This window comes from Sphaeramia orbicularis, chromosome 8, assembly GCF_902148855.1.
Source record: "Sphaeramia orbicularis chromosome 8, fSphaOr1.1, whole genome shotgun sequence".
Classification (NCBI taxonomy): Eukaryota; Metazoa; Chordata; class Actinopteri; order Kurtiformes; family Apogonidae; genus Sphaeramia; species Sphaeramia orbicularis.
In genome coordinates, this window is record NC_043964.1 from 20,629,968 (window position 1) to 20,653,480 (window position 23,513).

At 34.4% G+C, this 23,513-nt stretch overlaps 1 protein-coding gene across 1 annotated transcript in view; it reads left to right on the forward strand.

Moving 5' to 3' along the window:
- The first annotated feature begins 274 nt into the window (after window positions 1-274).
- Window positions 275-23,513, forward strand: part of LOC115423493 (signal transducer and activator of transcription 5B-like) — a 172,266-nt gene continuing 149,027 nt past the window's right edge. Inside the window, 1 exon segment of the mRNA XM_030140332.1 lies at window positions 275-438. The gene's annotated coding sequence lies outside the window, so the exon portion shown is untranslated.

Genomic DNA, 23,513 nt, shown 5'->3' on the forward strand with positions numbered 1-23,513 from the left:
GTCGCTGTTTTCCAGTTTTTGGGGGTTAGTGGGGTGGGGGTGATCCACTGAGTTGAACTGAAGCTGTTGGAGTGAATAAACTTCATCTAAATCCACAGGACTAACTTTGTGCAGAAGTTTTCAGATCCACACCGGACAGACTCACCGGAGGAAAAGTTCAGTCCGGTATCAATGAACACCGGAGCGGAATTCAACACAAACTGCTATTCCTGTCAGACATGCAAGACCCGCCGGAAGTGGGCGGTTTGAGAGAGAGAGAGGGAGAGAGAGAGAGAGAGAGAGAGAGAGAGAGAGAGAGAGAGAGAGAGAAGTGTAGGTCGAACTAAACTAGACCTCTGTCGGACTAATTGAGAGATTACTGTTGTCGGTTGCTCCCGTCGCTGCAGCCTCTCCCTGACTTTTATGAAACAGGACAACGGCTCCAGTCGCTCCACAGAGGTAGGTGCGCCACTTTGACGCCTTTTTAAATCCGCTTTTCCCTTCAAGACGCAAACGTCCTCCCATCGTCCCACACTGAAGGGGGTTCGTTGCGAAAGAATATTGTGACAGCGCTTTGTAAACAAACTGTGCGAGTGTGCGCGTGCGGAGGCGCTTCTCCGTGTGCGCACACAGACACCACTTCCATTACGCGTGTTCATATTATTATAATTATTTGCTTTTATTCCGCTACTTTTCCATATGTCTTGTGTGTGTTGCAGAATCAACAGGCAGTTTATTTGTTGAAATAATTGTGAAATAATCCCTGCGGATATGAGTTTGCTGTCACGTTTTTATACTCTGAGGGGCTGGTGGCACTTCAGTGTGTAAAAAGGAGTAACTTTATGGCATGTAAACGCTGCGTTATTCTCACCCCCTGTAATGATAAGGACTAGGTATTGTCATGGGGGGGGTCATAAAACGCCTAAGTTGTTCTTTATAACTCTATTAAAATCCACTTGACCCACCTTAAGCAGAGACAGGGCCAAAACCTGCGGCTGACAGGAAGGCTACACTTTTATGGATAAAAATAATTGAAAGAAAATGTACGTTATTATAAGAGTAACTAAAGGTGGTAAATACTTGTACATAGACAGGTTGCTGTTTTGTGTGTGTGTGTTTGTATGAAAAGATAAATATTGTACTTTGTTCTCTGACTTGTGTAGCTACCACAGATAAAGATGTAAATGCAAACACACAACAGGTTGATTCATTTGTGTAGTTTTAACAAAATAATGTTTAGATCAGCTAATTTAACCCTTTCATGCACAAATTATGAGAACCTTAATCAAGATTTTTTTTTTTTCCTGAGTGTTTTCTCTTTAAACATGAAAAAACAATGTGATTGGAAAATTTCTTATGAAAAAAAAAAAAAAGTAAAATAAAATATAATAAATAAATAAATAATAATAATACATTCAAAAACAAAATTGTAATTATCAGAGCTGCAACCGATTAATTGACTCAAAGTGATCCAAAAAAAATCATTCAACCACAATTCTCCTGACTCAAAGCTTTGTTTCCGTCATTTCTCTGCTGTTAAACGTTGGTTCCACTGTTGTGTTTCACACGGACGCTTATTGTGAAACACAACAGTGGAACCAATGTTTAACAGCAGAGAAATGACGGAAACAAAACTTTGAGTCAGGAGAATTGTGGTTGAATTATTTTTTTGGGTTGGTCCCAGGGCCTAGGCCTAACTGTGGGTACAGTTTGGTAAAGATGGTTGGAATAGTTTTCCCGTAAAGTTGCTAACAAACAAACAAACAAACACGCAAATATTGTACTTTGTTCTCTGACTTGTGTAGCTACCACAGATAAAGATGTAAATGCAAACACACAACAGGTTTATTCATTGGTGCAGTTTTAACAAAATAATGTCTAGATCAGCTGATTTAATCCTTTCATGCATGAATTATGAGAACCTTAATCAAGATTTTTTTCCTGAGTGTTTTCATTTCTCTTTAAACATGAAAAAAACAATGTGATTGAAAAATTTCTGATGAAATTTTTTTATAAAAAGTTAAAAAATACATAAAAAATAGTAAAAATTAGAGTTGCAACTGATTAATCGACTCAAAGTGATCCAAAAAAATCATTCAACCACAATTCTCCTGACTCAAAGCTTTGTTTCCGTCATTTCTCTGCTGTTAAACATTGGTTCCACTGTTGTGTTTCACATGGACGCTTATTGTGACGCACAAAGAAGCTTCAATTCAGGAAAACTGCAACAGAATATCTCCCTTCAATCAATTTGAGTCGATTAATCAAATCGGGACTTTTTGCTTTGACTTCAAGCACCTAGTTGGTTAATCGGTTGCAGCTCTAGTAATAATAATAATAATTTAAAAAAATGTTATGAACCTATTTTTCATGAAGTTGCAAAAATGTCCACTCAGCTGGACACCATGCGTTTAATTTTTGAAGCAAAGAAACATGTATTTACTGATAAACTGAGTGAAAACTATAACTATTACGCTTAATGGAGATCTACACAATGTTACCAATTCATGTCAGAAAAGGTATGTAGTGTCTTCAAACTTTAATAAAGATATGTGCAAAAAACAAAACAACAAAATCCATAAATATACAAGAGAACCGCTGTAGTACTACCTGTCCACTGTAGCGACCAGTATGCATGAAAGGGTTCAAGTTAACATTAATGCTATAATTACAATGAGTTTTGAGCTTCAAAAATACACAGAAAATGCATTTATGTAGTGGTTTTATAAGAGAAAACAGAGAGAAAAACTGATAAATAACTTCATTTGTCTGTTCATGGAGTCTCACATAAGACACAAAACTGTCAGTAAATTCATTGTAAATTCAACGTGAAGTGGATTTTCATTGTGAAATAGTTGAATTTGTTATTTTCAGGTGTGTGGTTGTTGATCGGCCTTGGTGTGAGGGATGAAAAGGTTCATAAAGGTCAATATAAAGCTGACTGCCAGTGCTGTACCGTACAAAAGCCCCTTTAAGACCCCGTGTGCTGCTTACTAACAAACAAACCAGAAATGTCACTGACGCTTTGATGTCTCTGTCATTTCCAAGACATTCTATACAGAAGAGCGTACAGTTGTGATTACATTTTCCTGATATGCATCAGTTGGCTTTTTTTTTTTTTTTTTTTTCTCAGTTCAATGCTGCTTTGAAAAGAGCGATGTGTTTGTATACAGATACACCAGCAAGTAGAGGTCGACTGATAGGAGTTTTTCTAAGGCCGATGCCCATTTTAAACAATTTAGTCAGCAGATGGCCGAGATCTACAGCCGATTTTTGAAGCCGATATTTAGGGCCGATTTTTGAAGCCGATATTTAAGGCCGATTGTTTTTTTTTTTTTTTTACCTCCGCTAGGAGGTATTGTAATCACTTTGCTTTGTGTGTTTGTTTGTTTGCATGTTTGTTTGTTAGCAACTTTACGGGAAAACTATTCCAACTATCTTTACCAGATTGTGCCCACAGATAGGCCCTAGGCCCTGGAACCAACCCATTAAATTTTGGGCCAAGTAGGCCAAAGTTCAAGGTCACAGCAAGGTCACAAAATCTCTAATTAACCTATCTCTCATCATTGAGTAATTTTCAAAAATTCTTAAAAAATTCAAAACAACTCTGATTAGCCTTCAATTTGATCCAGCTGTAGCTTATAACAATATCTTGTATTTGGCACAAAATTGTCTGCATCCACTGTGGAATGTGGACTCTGTGGACATTTCAGTTTAACATTGAAAATCCCATTTACCACACATTTTTCATTACAACTCAACAAATATTGATTGGAATTTAATATAATTTGACATACACATGACTGGTACCAAGCTTCAACTTTTTCTGCTGAATGGAACAACCTGGAAACTGTTGAATTTAAAAAGAAATAGTTGATGTGCACGTGCACACTGTTCAGGGTGCATGGCAGAGGTTTGCGTTCTCTGAACATTTGTTTCCTTTTTTAACCACATTGACCATAAAATACAATTGAAACACTCAGATAATCAAGATTTTTATGCAGCAATATACATTAAATTATTAATACACATAGTACTCTTTTAACATTTATTGAACTTCAAGTGCTGCCCACACAGGTGCCTGATCAAATATCTTATTACATTTTTACAACTGATCAAATATTGGCTTTCAAAAAGAAAAATCACTCAGATGGCTGATATTGAAAAAAATCTGCATATCGGGCGGATATATGTGTCTTCTAGAGTCCCCAGTTGACACTGACTTTGCCCCCAGCATTTGTAAATCCCCCTTAAAGCGGTTTTAAATAGGTTTGGAGGAGTTTTGTGGCTGCTTATGAATCAGTCCTTTCTTCAAGGAAGAAAATATTTTATGTTTGGTTTTGGGTGCTTTTTTTGTGCTTAAATTATTACTTCAGAACCAAAAGGATAATCACCAGCAATTTAAGAATGGTGGTCAAACTAAATAATTCCTCCACCGTTGTAGTAGAATTCAAATTTTTTTAACCAATTTGGGTTTGACTTTGTTAACGATAATAACCTTGGTTTGAACCGGTCCTGGATAAAGGATTCAGCCTTAATAGTAGTCCATCATTGCTCATTCTTTTTAAAAAATCTTTTTATTGGTGGTTACGATGAAATAATCATCAGTGCCTCTTCACATTTAACCCTGCTGGCACGCTGAATGTAACACGTCAGTCCTTTTTTCATGGAAGAAAATATTTTACAGACATATTCCCATTTGGCTTTGGGTGCTTTTTTTGTGCTTAAATGATTACGTCAGAACCAAAAGGGTAATCACAAGCAATTTAAGAATGGTGGTCAAACTAAATAATTCCTTGACCGTTGTAGTAGAATTCTGATGTTTTAAACTAATTTGGGTTTGACTTAAGGTTTGAACCAAGGTTCTAATAGTGTTGAATTTTTCATTATAGTTTAGTTTTATTTAGTTTTGACTTTTTTTTTCTCTAATTCAGTTAGTTTTAATTCGTTTTTAGAGCAGGTTTGCTAGTTTTTATTAGTTTTCATTATTTTCTAAATGCTTTAGTTTTTTCATATCTGTTATGTTTTTCTCCATCATGTTCAAATAAATCCCAGACAGGACTCTGCTGCTTTCTCCCAACTTTAGTCTCCATGTATCCAGGTAGAGTGGGGACCAGAAGACGACTGGAAACCACAAGTGGTTAGAAGTGTCGGACCGTTAAATATCATATGGTGCCAGCAGCTAAAATTGCTTAAGGGAAATAAATTGATTTCGTTTCAATCTGACGCTGACAAAGACGAAAACGAAGGGAATTTTATCCATAATTTTTATCTGTTTTAGTTAGTTTTATAAGCACAAAATACAGTTTCAGTGAGTTATGTTTTTTTTTTTTCTTTTAATTACAGTTTTTATTTATTTCAGTTAACGAAAATGTTTTTACAATTCTAGTTTTCGTTGATAATAACCTTGGTTTGAACCGGTCCTGGATAAAGGATTCTGCCTTAATAGTAGTCCATCATTGCTAGTTCTTTTTAAAATAATCTTTTTATTGGTGATTATGATGAAATAATGGTCAGTGCCTCTTCACATTTAACCCTGCTGGCACGCTGAATGTAACGCTGCATGCACCCTGTGTCACTTCCACTGTGACTGCTGTGCGTGGTGAGCGGTGGAGGGAGGATTTCCCCAGGTTTCTATGAAAACTGGGTTGTTTTTGAGTTGGCACAGGGTGGTAGCATGCTCACCAGGCATGAATTGGCTGGCACACTGTGTCCTGACAGAAAGACCCAGATGCAGGAGGTGCATGGGAGACGGGGAAATCGTTTATCCTACGAGCACGCTGTGCCATGTGCTCTCGGCATAGCACAGCGCATGGCAGGGTTCCTGGGCTTTTTTTACTTACTGCTGCCCGACAAGTGTAGGGTTTAGAAAGAGCCTGCACGACTGATGAGAAAATTTGAGCACTGAAAGATGGGAGGGGTGGGTGGTGATGGGGGGGGGGGGGGGGTAGCCTTGAAGGACAACACAGGATAAATGTTCTCAGCATTGACATCATGAGTAGCAGGAAGCAAGCCGATTAAAGCCCTGGTTTTGATCTGACTGAGCTATGAGTCAAAGGTGTCAGAATCATTTATGCATGAATGCTTAGCGTGGGGTTCCTCCACCGATGACAGAAAAGGGTGGGATCGTGAAAAAAAGAGAAAGAGAAGCACACACACAAACAAACAAACAAAAAAATCACTTTGCCTATAAGGAGAACCTGCAGAAGTTTAACCCTTTCATCCATAGTGACAGTTATTCTACAGCTGTTCTCTTGTATATTCTTGGATTTTTTTTTTTTTTGTTTGTTTTTTTTTGTTTTAGTTCCATATCAGCCAACACAGTGGACGCCAAGGTTATCCTTAACGAAAACTAACGAAATGACGAAAACTAGAATTGTAAAAACATTTTCGTTAACTGAAATAAATAAACGCTATAATTAAACAAAAAAAAAAACAATAACTAACTGAAACTGTATTGTGTGCTTATAAAACTAACTGAAACGTATAAAAATTATGGATAAAATTCCCTTCGTTTTCGTCTTTGCCAATGTCGGATTGATGTGAAATCGATTTATTTCCCTCAACCAATTTTAGCTGCTGGCACCGTATGATATTTAACAGTCCGTCATTTCTCATCACTTGTCGTTTAGTCGTCTTCTCGTCCCCACTCTACCTGGAAATATGGAGACTAAAGTTGGGCTGAAGCAGCAGAGTCCTGTCTGGGATTTATTTGAATTCGACGGAGAAGAAGAGAAAAGATATGAGGAAAAAGTGAAACTAAAGTAAAACTAAGCATTTATAAAATAACAGAAACTAATAAAAACTAGCAAACCTGCTCTAAAAACTAATTAAAACTAAATGAATTAGAGAAAAAAAAGTCAAAACTAAATAAAACTAAACTATAATGAAAAATCCAAAACTATTATAACCTTGGTGGACACCTATGCATCATCCCAAACTCTGCAATTCATACCATTACTATAACTTTGCTGTTCTTCATAAACCTGATCTGCACTAACATGTTCGAATGTAAATCAATTGCTTGTTATTGTTATTAGACTGCAGTTTTTTTGTTTACTTGTTTGTTTGTTTTTTTGCATATTATCTCCATATAATGAGTAATAACTAATATTAGAGTATGTTAAAATGTGACAAAACATCAGATTAGCAGCATTAAGAAAAATTATTTCATAGTTTTCACACAGTCTATCAGTAAATACATGTTTCTTTGCTTCAAAAATTAAATGCATGATGTCCAGCTGAGTGGATATTTTTTTGCAACTCCATGAAAAATAAGTTCATAAAAAATTCTTCAATTGCATTGTTTTTTTCAGGCCTAAAGAGGAATAAAAACACTCAGGAAAAAAAAAAAAAAACTCAATAAGGGTCAAAACATGGTATTCAAAATCTCTCTGACGGGACATTTTAGAGACAATTTGACCCACATTTTTACTTTTAAATTCATTTTTGCTTTAGTTAGACCACAAGGGATTATCCACAACAAGGAGCTACTTTAACCCTTTCATGCATGAATTATGAGAACCTTCGTCGAGATTTTTTTCCCCGAGTGTTTTAATTCCTCTTTAGGCATGAAAAAACAATGCAATTAATTTTTTTTTTTTTAATAAACCTGTTTTTGTAATGAAGGGTGATTTGTTTATTTATTGCTTTAACATTAAAAAAAAAAAAAAAATCAATAAAAAAAGTGTTTGAATGAAAAAAAAAAAAAAACAAACGATCCAAAAAATTGCATTTGAATGCTTTTTTTCCTTGATTGAAATAATTTTGATTTTTTTTTTTTTTTTTATGAAAATATTTTTTTTTGGTTAAAGCAATAAAAAAACTAATTTACTTTCATAATTTTTTGTGGAGTTCCAAAAATGTCCACTCCACTGGACACCATGTGTTTAATTTTTGAATATCAGAAAGTGATATACTGATATTCTGTTGGGTTTCTGTAAATTGGCTTAGAGTCCAGTTTCGACCAACTCTATATATAAAGTGTCATGAGGCAAGGCAAAGCAAGGCAAGGCAAGTTTATTTGTATAGCACATTTCAGCAACAAGGCAATTCAAGGTGCTTCACACAGGACATTGAAATAAAAGAAACAAAAAGAAACACATTTAAAACATTATAAAAGAAACATATAAAAGGTGATTAAAAACAGCAAGTAAGAAAACAACACATAAAATAAAAAAAAAACTAGAAGCACTCGGAGAGCGCAGACCTTCGCCAAGGCTGATCAGTGGCCCCCCCCGTGGGCCCCCCCACCCCCGATCACCACCAAAATTTAATCATTTCTTCCTTATCCCATTTCCAACAAACCCTGAAAATTTCATCCAAATCTGTCCATAACTTTTTGAGTTATGTTGCACACTAACAGACAAACAAACAAACAAACCCTGGCAAAAACATAACCTCCTTGGCGGAGGTAATAAAATAAATAAATAAATAGAGATAACTATATGAGATAATGAGATAACTTTTTTTGTGATCTGGCATTATATAAATAAAATTTGATTGATTGAGTGATTTAATTGGTTTTCCCCTGTAAGTCGCTTTGGAAAAAAGCATTTGCCAAATGCATAAACATAAACATAAAATAAAAACATTTTTAACGCAGCTAATCTGATGTTTTTTCGCATTTTATCATATTCCCAATTTTTATTTGCAAATGATTTACACTCAAACACGTCACTGCAGTTTAGGTTTATCAAGAACAGCCAAGTTACAGTAATGGTGTGAATGTCAGTGTATTATTATGGGATGGTGCATAAGCGTCCACTGTGTTGGCTGATATGAAACTAAAACAACAAAACCCATGAAAATACAAGAGAACAGCTGTAAAATAACTGTCCACTGGAGTGATCACTATGCATGAAAGGGTTAAAGTGAAATAAACGTTAGAATAGCAATCAATTCAAATTCTCTCTCTGACTGGACATGACTGTGTTTTGACCCATTAAGGTTCTTGTAATTCATGCACGAAAGGGTTAAAGTCATGTGAATAATGTCATAGAAAGGCAAGAAAAGGCAAACACGAGGATGAGGCATGTTTTACCGTGATAGAAAAAGGGAAACACATTCAAAGGGAAGTGATCAGGAAGCATGTGGTGACATGAACCCTAACCTCCTCCCTCTTTCAGTTGGGCTAACGCTAATCCACTGGTCACATGACTCAGAGCTTTTAGCCTGTCTAGGTCAGGAGCGCTCACATCCATCTGTCTAATAGTGTCGGCTGATTGTTGGTGTCCCCAGCGTTCACTCCTTGTCCCATGATCGCTCCCTGCTCTACCCCAAGACTTGAATTGAATTGTTTCTTCAGCGCAGTAAGTGGGAGGAGGATGACAGTCAACCCTTCCAAACATTGAGGAGCACGATAAGGCCTTGGGTTATTATCTCAGTGACACAACAGAAGTCAGAATGTCTGAAGACGACTTTACACTGAGTCACACAGAGAAAGTCACAAATCAGGAAGGAAACGTTTCCTTGAATGAGACTAAGAATGTTGGTCTTTTTGTTTGCGGTGATTTCACTTGGACTTAAGAGTTGTTGAATTAACCCAGTGTTTTTCAACCTTGGGGTCGGGACCCCACGTGAGGTCGCCTGGAATTCAAATGGGGTCGCCTGAAATTTCTTGTAATTGATAAAAAATTAAAAGTTACTAATAAAAATTTACATTATATAACCTAAATGTTATCTAAAATTAATGTTTATTTGCAACATATTATAGCAAACTATTACACGATCAAAAACAAATTAATTTTAGCAAATAAAAAGTCTCTGTTTTGAATGTCTGGGGTCGCCTGAAATTTCTAATAATTGATAAAAAAAAAAAAAAAAAGAAAACTTACAAATAAAAATTTACATTATATAGCCTAAATGTGATCTAAAATTAACGTTTATTTACAACATATTACAGCAAACTATTACCATGATCAAAAACAAATTAATTTTAGCAAATAAAAGTCTCTGTTTTGAATGTCTGGGGTCGCCTGAAATTTCTAATAATTGATAAAAAAAGAAAAAAAAGAAAACTTACAAATCAAAATTTACATTATATAGCCTAAATGTTATCTAAAATTAACATTTATTTGCAACATATTAAAGCAAACTATTACATGATCAAAAACAAATTAATTTTAGCAAATAAAAAGTCTCTGTTTTGGATGTCTGGGGTCGCCTGAAATTTCTAATAATTGATAAAAAAAAAAATTAAAACTTACTATTAAAAATTTACATTATATAACCTAAATGTTGTCTAAAATTAATGTCTATTTGCAACATATTACAGCAAACTATTACATGATCAAAAACAAATTAATTTTAGCAAATAAAAAGTCTCTGTTTTCAAATGTCTGGGGTCGCCTGAAATTTCTAATAATTGATTAAAAAAAAAAAAAGAAAACTTACAAATAAAAATTTACATTATATAGCCTAAATGTTATCTAAAATTAACGTTTATTTGCAACATATTACAGCAAACTATTACATGATCAAAAATAAATTAATTTTAGCACATAAAATGTGTCTGTTTTGGATATCTGGGGTCGCCTGAAATTTCTAATAATTGATAAAAAAAAAATTCAATTAAAACTTACTAATAAAAATGTACATTATATAGTCTAAATATTGTCAAAATTAATGTTTATTTGCAACATATTACAGCAAACTATTACATGATCAAAAACAAATTAATTTTAGCACATAAAATGTGTCTGTTTTGAATGTCTGGGGTCGCCTGAAATTTGTGTCGTTAAAATGGGGTCACGAACCAAAAAAGGTTTGGAACCACTGGGTTAACCCCTTCAATCAGACGTGTTCACTGGTCTAAGATGTTTGTGGCATACATTTTGTCAGTTTGAGAAAGAACAGACTGTACTAAACAACTTAAAAAGGGGATTGGGAGCAGTTAATGCAGTGTTTTTCAACCTTGGGGTCCAGACCTCATGTGGGGTCGCCTGAAATTCCTAGTAATTGCTAAAAAAAAAAAAAAATGTAATTAAAACTTACTAATAAAAATTTACATTATATAGTCTAAATGTTGTCTAAAATTAATGTTTATTTGCAACATATTATAGCAAGCTTTTACACAATCAATAACAAATTAATTTTAGCAAATAAAAAGTCTCTGTTTTGAATGTCTGGGGTCGCCAGAAATTTGTGATGTTAAAATGGGGTCACGAGACAAACAAGGTTGGGAACCACTGAATTAACCCATAAAGACCCAAACAGCCACAGACGACCAAAACCATCAACTGATCTAAAAGGATTAATAACTTCTGAACCACTAATCCGATCAATATATGTAAGTAGTTGGGGTAAAATACAGTTTATCATCTTTTCATGGTCATCAGATACGACCCATTTGGACGTTCAGAGGCTCCGGAGTGAATGTGGAAACACCGTCATCTTCTACAACATTGATTCACCAGTAAAACCCATGGACTTTGATCAATGATAGTGGATGGACACACTTAGTTTATGTTCAATTAATGATAGATTTTGCTGAAAAAGAAAGTTTTTCTTCAGTTTTTGCTGCTTTTGATATAACAACCTTCAACTTTAATCTGAGCTTTTATCAACATCTACATCACAGGTGTCAAACATGCGGCCCGGGGGCCAAATCTGGCCCGCGGGATGAAAGTGCAGAACTTAACCTGAACAGTCCAGGTTGTCAAAAATCCTTTTGGTTCAGGTTCCACATACAGACCAATGTGATCTACAGTAAAAATAACAACACGATAACCCATAAATAATGACAACTACACATTTTCTTTGTGAAAAATTATGTGGAAACAATTTAAGTGAAAAAAATTACATAACACTGTGAAAAATATTTAATTTACAAAACTATTCTTTCACAATAAAATGCAAATAAATACATACATAAAAACAAAGATGAACAACCTGAAATGTGCAATTTGAACAATATTCTGCCTGTTACTAAATGTTTGGTGCATTTATGGATCCACTGTGATCTGGAGTTAAGTTAATAATAAGAGATGTAATATTGTAGAAATTGTTCAAATTTTTGTTCCAAACTCCAACATTTTAACAATATTCTGCCTGTTACCAAATGTTTATGTAACATTGTGTGTAATGTACATCTGTAAATAATAAGTCGAGGCATAATATTGTTAAAATTGCACTAATTATTACCTCCGCCAAGGAGGTTATGTTTTTGCCAGGGTTTGTTTGTTTGTCTGTCTGTTTGTTTGTCTGTCCGTTAGTATGCAACATAACTCAAAAAGTTATGGACAGATTTGGATGAAATTTTCAGGGTTTGTTGGAAATGGGATAAGGAAGAAATGATTAAATTTTGGTGGTGATCGGGGGTGGGGGGGCCCAAGGGGGGGGGCACTGATCGTTAGTGTGCAACATAACTCAAAAAGTTATGGACAGATTTGGATGAAATTTTCAGGGTTTGTTGGAAATGGGATAAGGAAGAAATGATTACATTTTGGTGGTGATCGGGGGTGGGGGGGCCCACGGGGGGGGCCACTGATCAGCCTTGGCGGAGGTCGGCGCTCTCCGAGTGCTTCTAGTTTTTCAAAAGAAATTTCAGTTTTCTCAGGTTATTCACATCTTTTTTGTAAATGTAAATATTTTCAGAATTTAATTAGGGTTTTTTGTACTAAAACAAAAAGAAAAACTTGGAGTTGTCATTATTTATAGGTTATTAAGTCATTATTTTACTGGTCTGGCCCGCTTGAGATCAAATTGGGCTAAATATGGCCCCTGAACCAAAATGAGTTTGACACCCCTGATCTACATGGTCAGTGAATTAAATATAGGAAATGCAAAATATAGAGGATAATGTCATAGTAAATGATAAGTCACTAAAGATAAGTCCAAAAAATAAATAAATAAATAAATTAAAAAAATTGGAATTGCCACACAAGTAACACTGGGTGTTTATGGGTTAAAGATGGATTTATGTCATTTAGTCAGTGCTCCTTGTGACTTCAAATACACAAAAGGAAAATCCTCTTCTTTTAATATCATATTTTCCTTCATTTTCAGAGGCTTATTTGCAGAATCTTGTTAAAATGTCCTGTGGAAGTATATTTAAGTTTTAATCCAGTCGGCAGCTCTTCCCATAGACTTACATTGAGCTTCTTTCAATAAATACTAAGTCATGAATAATTTTTTCCAGGGGTCATACTGTCTTGTCTGTTTTCATTTTGGAACCTGTAGTAAGTGTTCTGTCCATCTTTAAATCATTTCTCTGTTAGTAACATCTCCGGTCAAATTTTAAAGTCTGCTGGGTTGGGCTTTTGAGTGACAGGTCAATATTTTACTCTGAATTTACTCAGTTGTCGTGACTTTGCCTTGAATACGCTCTGGAAAAAGCAAGTAATTAAAATGCAAAGTCTCCTCAGGGCTGCTGCTGCTGCTATATGTTTGTTTGAGTTCAATAGTTTCATTAAACGAGCGATACATTTGGAGATGGGTCAGTGGTCAATCATTCATCTGGTCGTCAGTGAATTATTAATCTATTAGTTTGCTCATAGTGGTGTTGGGAAGTTCCAGTGAGCAGCCTCTTTTCTGTCTTATTAAAGCCCTGGGACCTGAGTCATGCTTGATCTGTCATGCATGAAGTGTGTGAGCGGACGGCTTTAACTTGACCCTGAAGGATGTAGTATCATGTGGTATCTTTAATCTGGAAATAGGAAAAGATGCTTTATTTAAGTACAGAAACTACAAGTGAATATATTAACATATAAATAATATTCAATTTTAACCCTCTGGTATCCCGTCCAGCAAGGCTCTTACTAAGCACCAAGTGTGCCTTTTTGGCACATTTGTGGAATAATGTCAAAAAAAATTTCATACAGTTTGTTTTTAATTCTTTTACACTTTTTTCTATTTCATCAACTTGAGCTGTAAATAAAAATACCAAACACTCAATAATTGTCACATTTTTTAACCCTTTAAATGCTGTGTTTGTAATGTAAACAAACCATTTTTTTAGATGCAAAAAACACAAAAAACTAGAAGCACTCGGAGAGCGCAGACCTCCGCCAAGGCTGATCAGTGGCCCCCCCCGTGGGCCCCCCCACCCCCGATCACCACCAAAATTTAATAATTTCTTCCTTATCCAATTTCCAACAAACCCTTAAAATTTCATCCAAATCTGTCCATAACTTTTTGAGTTATGTTGCACACTAACGGACAGACAAACAAACAGACAGACAAACAAACAAACCCTGGCAAAAACATAACCTCCTTGGCGGAGGTAAATATGCAAAAATACACTAAAAACATAGTAAAGTAGACAAAAGATGTGCTAAAATACACATAAATACATATCTTTAATGCACATTTGTATGTTTGATGTTTACATGTTAATATTTGAATGTTTCTGCAACAGAAAGTACATTGTGCCTATTATTTTATTTGTTTTTATGTTGTTATTATTATTATTATATTTTTTAATTATCTCAGCATGTGTATCAGTACTTTTCGAACATTTTGACCACATTTCAATAATACTCAGATAATAATGATAACCGTGAAAATTTTGGTCACAATAACCGTGATATGAAATTTTCATATCGTTACATCCCTGTATCGATCACAGTTGTAGTTTAACATCGTAGCTAAAGCCCTATGTTTTATTTAGTAGCAGTTTCTTATGAGAACAGCATGTTTTGTATGTTTGTGTAAAGTGAAAAAAAACCCAAAACATTAAATTCTTTTAATTTTGAGTCCCTGTGTCATGCAGCAATAATTTAAGTATTTTTACCCTAAAATTTTATTTCTGTAAATTGTAACAGGTGTCATGTGAAAGTACTTCCTGAGAACTATTCATACATATATTAAACATGGAGAGAAGTTCTTTAGTTTAAACACAGAGCTGATTGAACAGGAAATGCATCCCCGTGTCACCTCTAGATCTGGCCCACATGGGTCAATACAGATGTGATTATCAGATTATACACATATCTTTTTTTTTTGAATATTTGTAGCTCAGTTGCATGTTGCTTCTAATTGTACGCCTCTTTTTGCAGAGTGTTTTCATTTTTTCTTTTCACACTGTTACTATTCACGCTGAGGACCGTGACCTTATATAGCCTGACCTGCTGGCCTACTTCTGAAACTAGTGTACTTTATCACCAGTGGACTGACCAGGAAGCTGCACTAAGCACACAACCATGTGACACAATGTTTCACAGACGGATCTAGAGCAAATACTGTTCTGCTGCTGGATTGGAATCATTTAATAAACCATATGGTGGGATGGTTTTCTTATCGCAGCAGAAGTCTCTAAGCGACTTAGTGACAGGAGAAAAACAAACATTCTCTAAATACTCTTGGCCGGTACATAGACGAGGTATAATGCTGCTTATTTCAAGACTAATTAGCACAATCCCACTCTATCTATACTCTTTAATCCTTTCATGCACGAATTATGAGAACCTTAGTCAAGATTTTTTTTCTTCAGTGTTTAGCCATGAAAAAAACAATGCGATCGAGTTTTTTTTTTCGATGGAGTTACAAAAATATCCATGCATTTAATTTTTGAAGTAAAGAAACATGTGTTTAAAACCCAATATCAGAAAGTGATATGAAAACAATGAAATAAAAACATTTTTAATGCTGCTAATCTGATGTCTTCTCACATTTTAACATATTCTAATGCTAGTGATTACTCACTTCATGGAGATAATATGCAAAAAAAAAAAAAACCTTCTTGTCTAACAAATAACAATTGATTTACACTCAAACATGTTAGTGCAGATCAGGTTTATCAAGAACAGAAAAGTTACAGTAATGATCTGAATTACAGTGTATGGGATGATGCATAAGTGTCCACTGTGTTGGCTGATATGGAACTAAAACAACAAAACCCATGAATATACAAGAGAACAGCTGGAGAAGAACTGTCCACTGGAGTGGACAGTGCATGAAAGGGTTAACATCCCCTCATGGAAAGTATGCACAGCCGCTCTGTTAAGGGTACAGGTCATGTGATACTTTTATTTTATACATTTTGACTGGTGTAGTTGAGCAGAACTGTGTTCCCATAGAACACAGGTGTCAAACATGCGGCCCGGGGGCCAAATATGGCCCGCCAAAGGGTCCTGTGGGATGAATTTGTGAAATGCAAAAATTACACTGAAGATATTAACCCTTTCATGCATGAATTATGAGAACCTTAATCAAGATTTTTTTTTTTTTCCTGAGTGTTTTTATTCCTCTTTAGGCATGAAAAAAAAAAAAACAATGTGATTGAATTTTTTTTAACCCTTTCATGCACAGTGGTCACTCCAGTGGACAGCTCTTCTACAGCTGTTCTCTTGTACAGGGTGGGGAAGCAAAATTTACAATGAACATTTAGTTGTTTTTTCTCAGCAGGCACTACGTCAGTTGTTTTGAATCCAAACATATATTGATGTCATAATCATACCTAACACTATTATCCATACCTTTTCAGAAACTTTTGCCCATATGAGTAATCAGGAAAGCAAACGTCAAAGAGTGTGTGATTTGCTGAATGCACTCGTCACACCAAAGGAGATTTCAAAAATAGTTGGAGTGTCCATAAAGACTGTTTATAATGGAAAGAAGAGAATGACTATGAGCAAAACTATTACGAGAAAGTCTGGAAGTGGAGGAAGCAACAAAAAACGTACCAAAGCTTCTATTAAAGCTCTCAAATCCAAAATCAAGTTCAAGATCATGTTCCTGTGTAAGATTTTAACTTCAAATCATATTTTACTGCATTTCTAACGGTCTTGTTGTCTACCTCAAGTTCAATTGCCATTTTTCTCATGGATTTGGTTGGATCCTTTAGGATTTTGGATTTGAGAGCTTTAATAAAAGCTTTGGTACGTTTTCTGTTGCTTCTTCCACTTCCAGACTTTCTCGTAATAGTTTTGCTCATAGTCATTCTCTTCTTTCCATTATAAACAGTCTTTATGGACACTCCAACTAATTTTGAAATCTCCTTTGGTGTGACGAGTGCATTCAGCAAATCACACACTCTTTAACGTTTGCTTTCCTGATTACTCATATGGGCGAAAGTTTCTGAAAAGGTATGGATAATAGTGTTAGGTATGATTATGACATCAATATATGTTTGGTTTCAAAACAATTGACGTAGTGCCTGCTGAGAAAAAACAACTAAATGTTCATTGTAAGTTTTGCTTCCCCACCCTGTATATTCATGGATTTTGTTGTTCTTTTTGTTTTGTTTTTTTGTTTTTTGTTTTTTTACACATGTCTTTATTAAAGTTTTAAGACACTACATATCTTTTCTGACATGAATTGGTAACATTATGTAGATCTCTCCTGAGCATAAACCCCCAGAATCACAAGCCCTCCCCATAGTTTTCACACAATTTATCAGTAAATACATGTTTCTGTGCGTCAAAAATTAAACATGTAGTGTCCAGCTGAGGGGACATTTTTGCAACTTCATGAAAAATAGGTTCATAAGAAATTTTTTTTTCATTATTATTTTTTGTATGTTTTTTTTTTTAATTTTTAAAATAATTTTTATTTATTTATTGATTTATTTTAATTTATTTTTCAGAAGAAAATTTTCAATCGCATTGTTTTTTTCATGCCTAAAGAGGAATAAAAACACTCAGGAAAAAATTTTGATTAAGGTTCTCATAATTCGTGCATGAAAGGGTTAAAATCAACCTGTTTTTCATGGAGCTACAAAAATGTCCACTCAGCTACACCATGAATTTTATTCTTGAAGCAAAGAAACATGTATTTAAAACCCAAAATCATAAAGTGACATGAAAACAGTGAAATGAAATCATGTTTAATGCAGCTAATCTGATGTTTTCTCACATTTTAACATATTCTAATACTAGTTATTTCTCACTTCATGGAGATAATATGCAAAAAATAAATATTAACAATTGATTTCCACTCAAGAACCAATCAAGAACAGCAAAGTTACAATAATGGTATGAATTGCAGTTTATGAGATGACGCGTAAGTGTCCACTGTGTTGGCTGATATGGAACTAAAACAACAAAACCCATGAATATACAAGAGTAAAGCTGTAGAGTAACTGTCTACTGTACTGACCACTGTGCATGAAAGGGTTAATCATTTTAGTTCAGGTTCCACATTCAGACCAATTTAATCTCCAGTGGGTCAGATCAGTAAAATACTATCATAATAACCTGTAAATTCTCACAACTCCACATTTTTCTCTTCGTAAATGTAAACATTTTCATGTCATTTTACTGTATTTACACTAAAACAAGCTAACATTTCACAAAAACATGAATAACGTCAACAAATATAAACATTTTGAAATGTCTGAAGTGTGATTTTAACAATATTCTGCCTGTTATTAAATGTTTTGTGTATTTGTAGATCCACTGTGATCTGTAAGTTGTAATTTACAGGTGTAACTGACATCATCATCATCATCATCTTTATTTGCAGACTTGGGAGTCCATTTAAAAACAAACAAACAAGCAATCAACAAACAGAATACATTTAAAAAATACAGGTTAAAAATACAAACAGAACATCATCAATATCATAAAAGACAACCGTACCAGTGACAAAACTGAGACATAGTATTGTTAAAATTGCACTTAGTTTTCTTAAGAAATTTCAGTTTGTTCCTGTTATTCACATTGTTTTAAAGGATAGTCAGTAGATGTAAACATTTTCATCACATAATTTTCCTTTTTTTGCTCTAAAACATAGAGAAAAGTTTGGAGTTGACAATATTTCTATATTATTATGTTATTATTTAACTGGTTCGGCCCACCTCAGATCAAATTTAGCTGAATCTGGCCCCTGAACTAAAATGAGTTTGACACCCCTGATATAGAAGTACCTTCCACCTCTTTTGGCTCAGTATTAGCATTGTTTTGCAAAGTTCATTGCTCTTGTGTCCTAGATCTGAAAATACTTGTAGGCGGGCAACTATAGGTCCACTCCACACATTCCCATTCCATACGTTTGATATATATATATATATATATATATATATATATATATATATATATATATATATATATATATATATATATATATATAAGCTAAAATTTACTTAGAGGTCTTATTTCTGTCTTTGTGCATAAGAAATCCATATAAGTGAATTCCCAAAGGAACTTTGTGTTGGTAAATGCAAGTTATGCAAATTTACAGGATTTCAGTTCTGTTGCAACATGTTGATGGTCATATGAACTATGTTTTCAGCTCAAAAATGTCCAATTTCATCACAATTAATGCTATATTTTCATGTCACAAATGGCCAAGTTATATTTTAACTGAATTTGCCTGAAAAACAAATATTCTATTCTTTTAGATTCCCCAAATTTTCTTACAAGATTATATACTACATATCACATGTTCTATTTTTACAGGTGTCAATATGGAGTATGGTGCTGATCCATCCTGCTTATGTTACGCCAATACATACATTAAGAATGTCACACGTCACTTTTTAAATCAACAGTTTTCTAATAATAAGCATTTTTATACAGAAATAACAATTCTATATTGTTATTTCCTCTTTAGTATGATGATAAACTATACAATAAATAATTCTGATCCTAGTTTTTGCACAGGGATCATTTTTGGAAACGGTGACATGGCTGCCGAGCATCAGTATGATGGGATCTGTAACAACCATGTCACATCCGTCCACTGCCACATTTTGTGTTTTTGTGTCAGCTGTTATTGTTTTAGATCCACAATACTAACATTTATGAATAAGAGGAGAATTAGCAATAGTAAGTATATAAGTTTATTACTAATAAAGTACTGGTACTGACCAGAGCATCATGGGTAATGTCACGTCCGTCCACCAGCAAAAGTTTTCACATACACGTGCTATTCAAAATCCAATATTTCTGAAAATATAGCTTCCACTGTCAAATAATATCAGTAGTCTGTGCACAAATGTATTAGCGTTATTTCAACACAGTTCTATGCATTTCTTACAACTTTTTTTTTTTTTTTTTTGACAAAAACGGCCACTCATTTGACCCCCTAAGTAAATTTTAGCCAATAAATGATAGTTGTTTTTCTATTTTAAATCTTAATATCTGGCCTGTAATGCTTCAAACACACGTCGTCTCAGTTTAGTCATGTTCACGCCCAACACTTGGCCGTCACTGACTCAAGACGTAACGTGACCTGAAGCTGAGGTAACTGCAGCCACTGCCACTAGTGTCGGAGAAGCAGCCAGATCAGGAACCCTGCAAACAAAGCCACTCCTGAACATCTCGATAGTGTGAGTCAATTCTAAAATGCAGATGTAATCTCCGAGAAATAGTGGCCAGCGTCTTTGAGTGTTTGGCCCTTTTGATCTGACTGTGTATGGTGCACAGATGGGGATTGTTTCCCATATTTCAGTGAAAAATGAATTAGATAGACGCGGGGTTAGAGCCAGGATGAGTTGGCGGACACGTTGCATCCTCTCCATACAGAAATACCAGCAGTAGGATGACAGGCTTTATTCTGGACAGCCTCCTTTTCTAATATTTGCTATTTCACTATTTCAGGATAGCTGTGTTTGATTTTGCTGATAAAAGTGCAGAGTACAAGTTAAAAAGAAAGAGTTTGTGTCATTGTCATCCTCGATCGATCATGTTTATGCGATTGCAATAAGCAGAGGCTTTTTTTTAGTTTTTTTTAGTTTGTAACAGTTTCTGCCACTTCTAGGGCTGTGTATTGGCAAGAATCAGGAGATACAATACAAATCACAATACTAGGATACAATATATCACGATATATCATGATACTGTTAAAAAGGCAATTTTTTGTTTGTATCTTTTTTTTAAATGATTATTTCCTTGAAAAATTGATTTACACCAGAAATCTGCACAAATACTAAACACATTTTTATTTGATCACAACAGGATCTAATGTTTTATCACAAAAAGTTTCTGTGTTCAAACTTAAATTCTGTTTTACAGACATTACATTTTAATATCTTGTTCAAATGTTCATATTCTATTGGTTCAGAACTAACATCAGAACATTATTTTAGGTCAATCCCAACACAGAAACGAACATGATTTAATAAGAGTGTTAAATAATAACAAAGAAAACATAAAGAAAAAAGAAAAACAAAACAAAACAAAAGTGAACCTACACAATATCTGCATTTGAAAAGATACCTAAAAATATCGATACAGTATTTTTTAATATCGATACAGTATTGTGAAATGAAATATCACAATATATTGCAGAACCGATATTTTCTTACACCCCTAGCCACTTCTTATCAAAAAATGACAAAAAATATAATATTATCTAGCCAGAACAACAAGAGATAATGACTTTAACCGCTGCAGCTCTTTTTTTCTTATAGTGTATAATTTTTTGGACTGTTGTCTTTTTTTTCTTACAGTGGATAATATTTTGGGCTGTACTTTATTTTCTTATAGTGGATATTTTTTTGGGCTGTTCTCTTTTTTTCTTATCGTGGATAATTTTTTGGGCTGTTCTCTTTTTTTCTTATCGTGAATAATTTTTTGGGCTGTTTTTTTTTTTTTTTATAGTGGATAATTTTTTAGGCTGTTCTCTTTTTTTTCTTATAGTGGATATTTTTTTGGGCTGTTTTCTTTTTTTTTTTTTATAGTGGATAATTTTTTGGGCTCTTCTCTTTTTTTTCTTATAGTGGACATTTTTTTGTGCTGTTGCACCTCTGGGCCACCACAGATTATCCAAAACAAGGCACTACTTTATATTGAAATAAATGCTGGAATGGCAGTCAATTAAAGTTTGCTCTCTGATGGGACATTACTGTGTTTTAACCCTTTTTTAAATGGAATCATGCATTTTAAAACATTTCCCAAACTGTAAATGCTCTGCTTGGGTCTGAAATCTTCATTAATTCAACTCCACAGGTCCATCTTCAACCCTATTTCTGAGTAATGACACCAGAAAGGTCATTTTGAGTGCTGGCCCTTTAAATACAAATAACCCCACCCCCTCCAGGTTGTTGACTGTCCCGTTCAGCCACCTGAGTTCGTTAATGCAACCAACAACTGAACATTTGAGGTAATTGGCTCGAAGTTTGGACATATTTTCAGTTTTTACTACAACCGTTGCTGCTGACAAACAATTATGTCGTACTCGAGAAATGTTGGTCGGAAGTCTTGACCTTATATGTGCACATGTTGTGATGTAACTAGTTATGAAACGTAACAAATTACGCAGGAATTAAAACAAGTTGTAGGAATCCACTCAATTTTTGCCAAAATGAATATAAAGATAGCTTTGCAGCACCTGGAGGGTTCAAATTCAAACTTTATGAACTATTAGGGTCCAAATACAAAAATAAATGCAAATAAATAAAAGCCAAATATCACCCCTTTAAGGTACACAGTGTAGGTTTAGATTTGGCAGCAGATGGACAGGTAGAATAACGCAAACTCAGACAGGAAGATGTGACATCAGCAACACAAAGAAGATAATAACCACATACACCCTAAACAAACACCCAGTACTTTCCTCACTACGCAATAGTGTCACATTTTGACATGTGGCTTGAACAGGACAAGCCCCTTCAACTCCACTATGACAATATACTTTTAATTTTAGTTTATTTTATTCAGATTTCAAGTCAAAAGGTCAGTGCTGAAAAAAATAAGTATGACACCACTGGTTTTGCTGTTGTCAATTTTTTGCTACTACTGAGACTACTTTCTCCCAAATAGGAATATTGTCATATGTTTGCAGAGAGCTGCATCTGGTCAAATTGAGAAAAAAAAAAAAGTGTTTTCAGACCTCAAATAGTATAAAGAAAACAAAGTAAGATGCATTTTTAACACTACTCACTGCTATTTTTTTTTTACTTTGTTAGATTATCTCTTATGGTAACACTTAATAATAATATGTACACACTATGAAGCATTAGTTAAGCATTAACAAATACTGTATTCATCAGTTATAAAGCATATTTCTGACATGAATACTCATTAATATATGGTTTATAAGCACATTTATAACGGTCTTACTAATCATTAATAAGCTCATGTACAATGTGCTTTATGATTGGATTTTCATACTTTATAAATTATGGATTCAGCATTTAAAAATATTGTATTGTATCACTTACAAACCAGTTATGATGTGCATTTATGCTCGCACACACACTATTCAGACATGTACTAATAGTGAATATTTTAGTGGGTGTTATATACTAACTCACACATTTATTTTCCAATAGATGTCCTATAAACAGTTATTACATCCGCTAGGAGGTATTGTGATCGCTTTGCTTTGTGTGCATGCGTGTTTGTTTGTTTGTTTGTTAGCAAGATAACTCAAAAAGTTATGGACGGATTTGGATGAAAATTTCAGGAAATATTGATACTGGCACAAGGAAGAAATGATTACATTTTGATGGTGATTGCCTCCCCGATCACCACCAAAATTTAATCATTTCTTCCTTGTGCCAGTATCAACATTTCCTGAAGTTTTCATCCAAATCCGGGGCTCTGATCTGGCTTGGCGGAGGTCTGCGCTCTCCGAGTGCTTCTAGTTTATTTATTTATTTGACAGGACAATGCGGTCAAACATATTTGCAGTTTTGCAGGTGATGT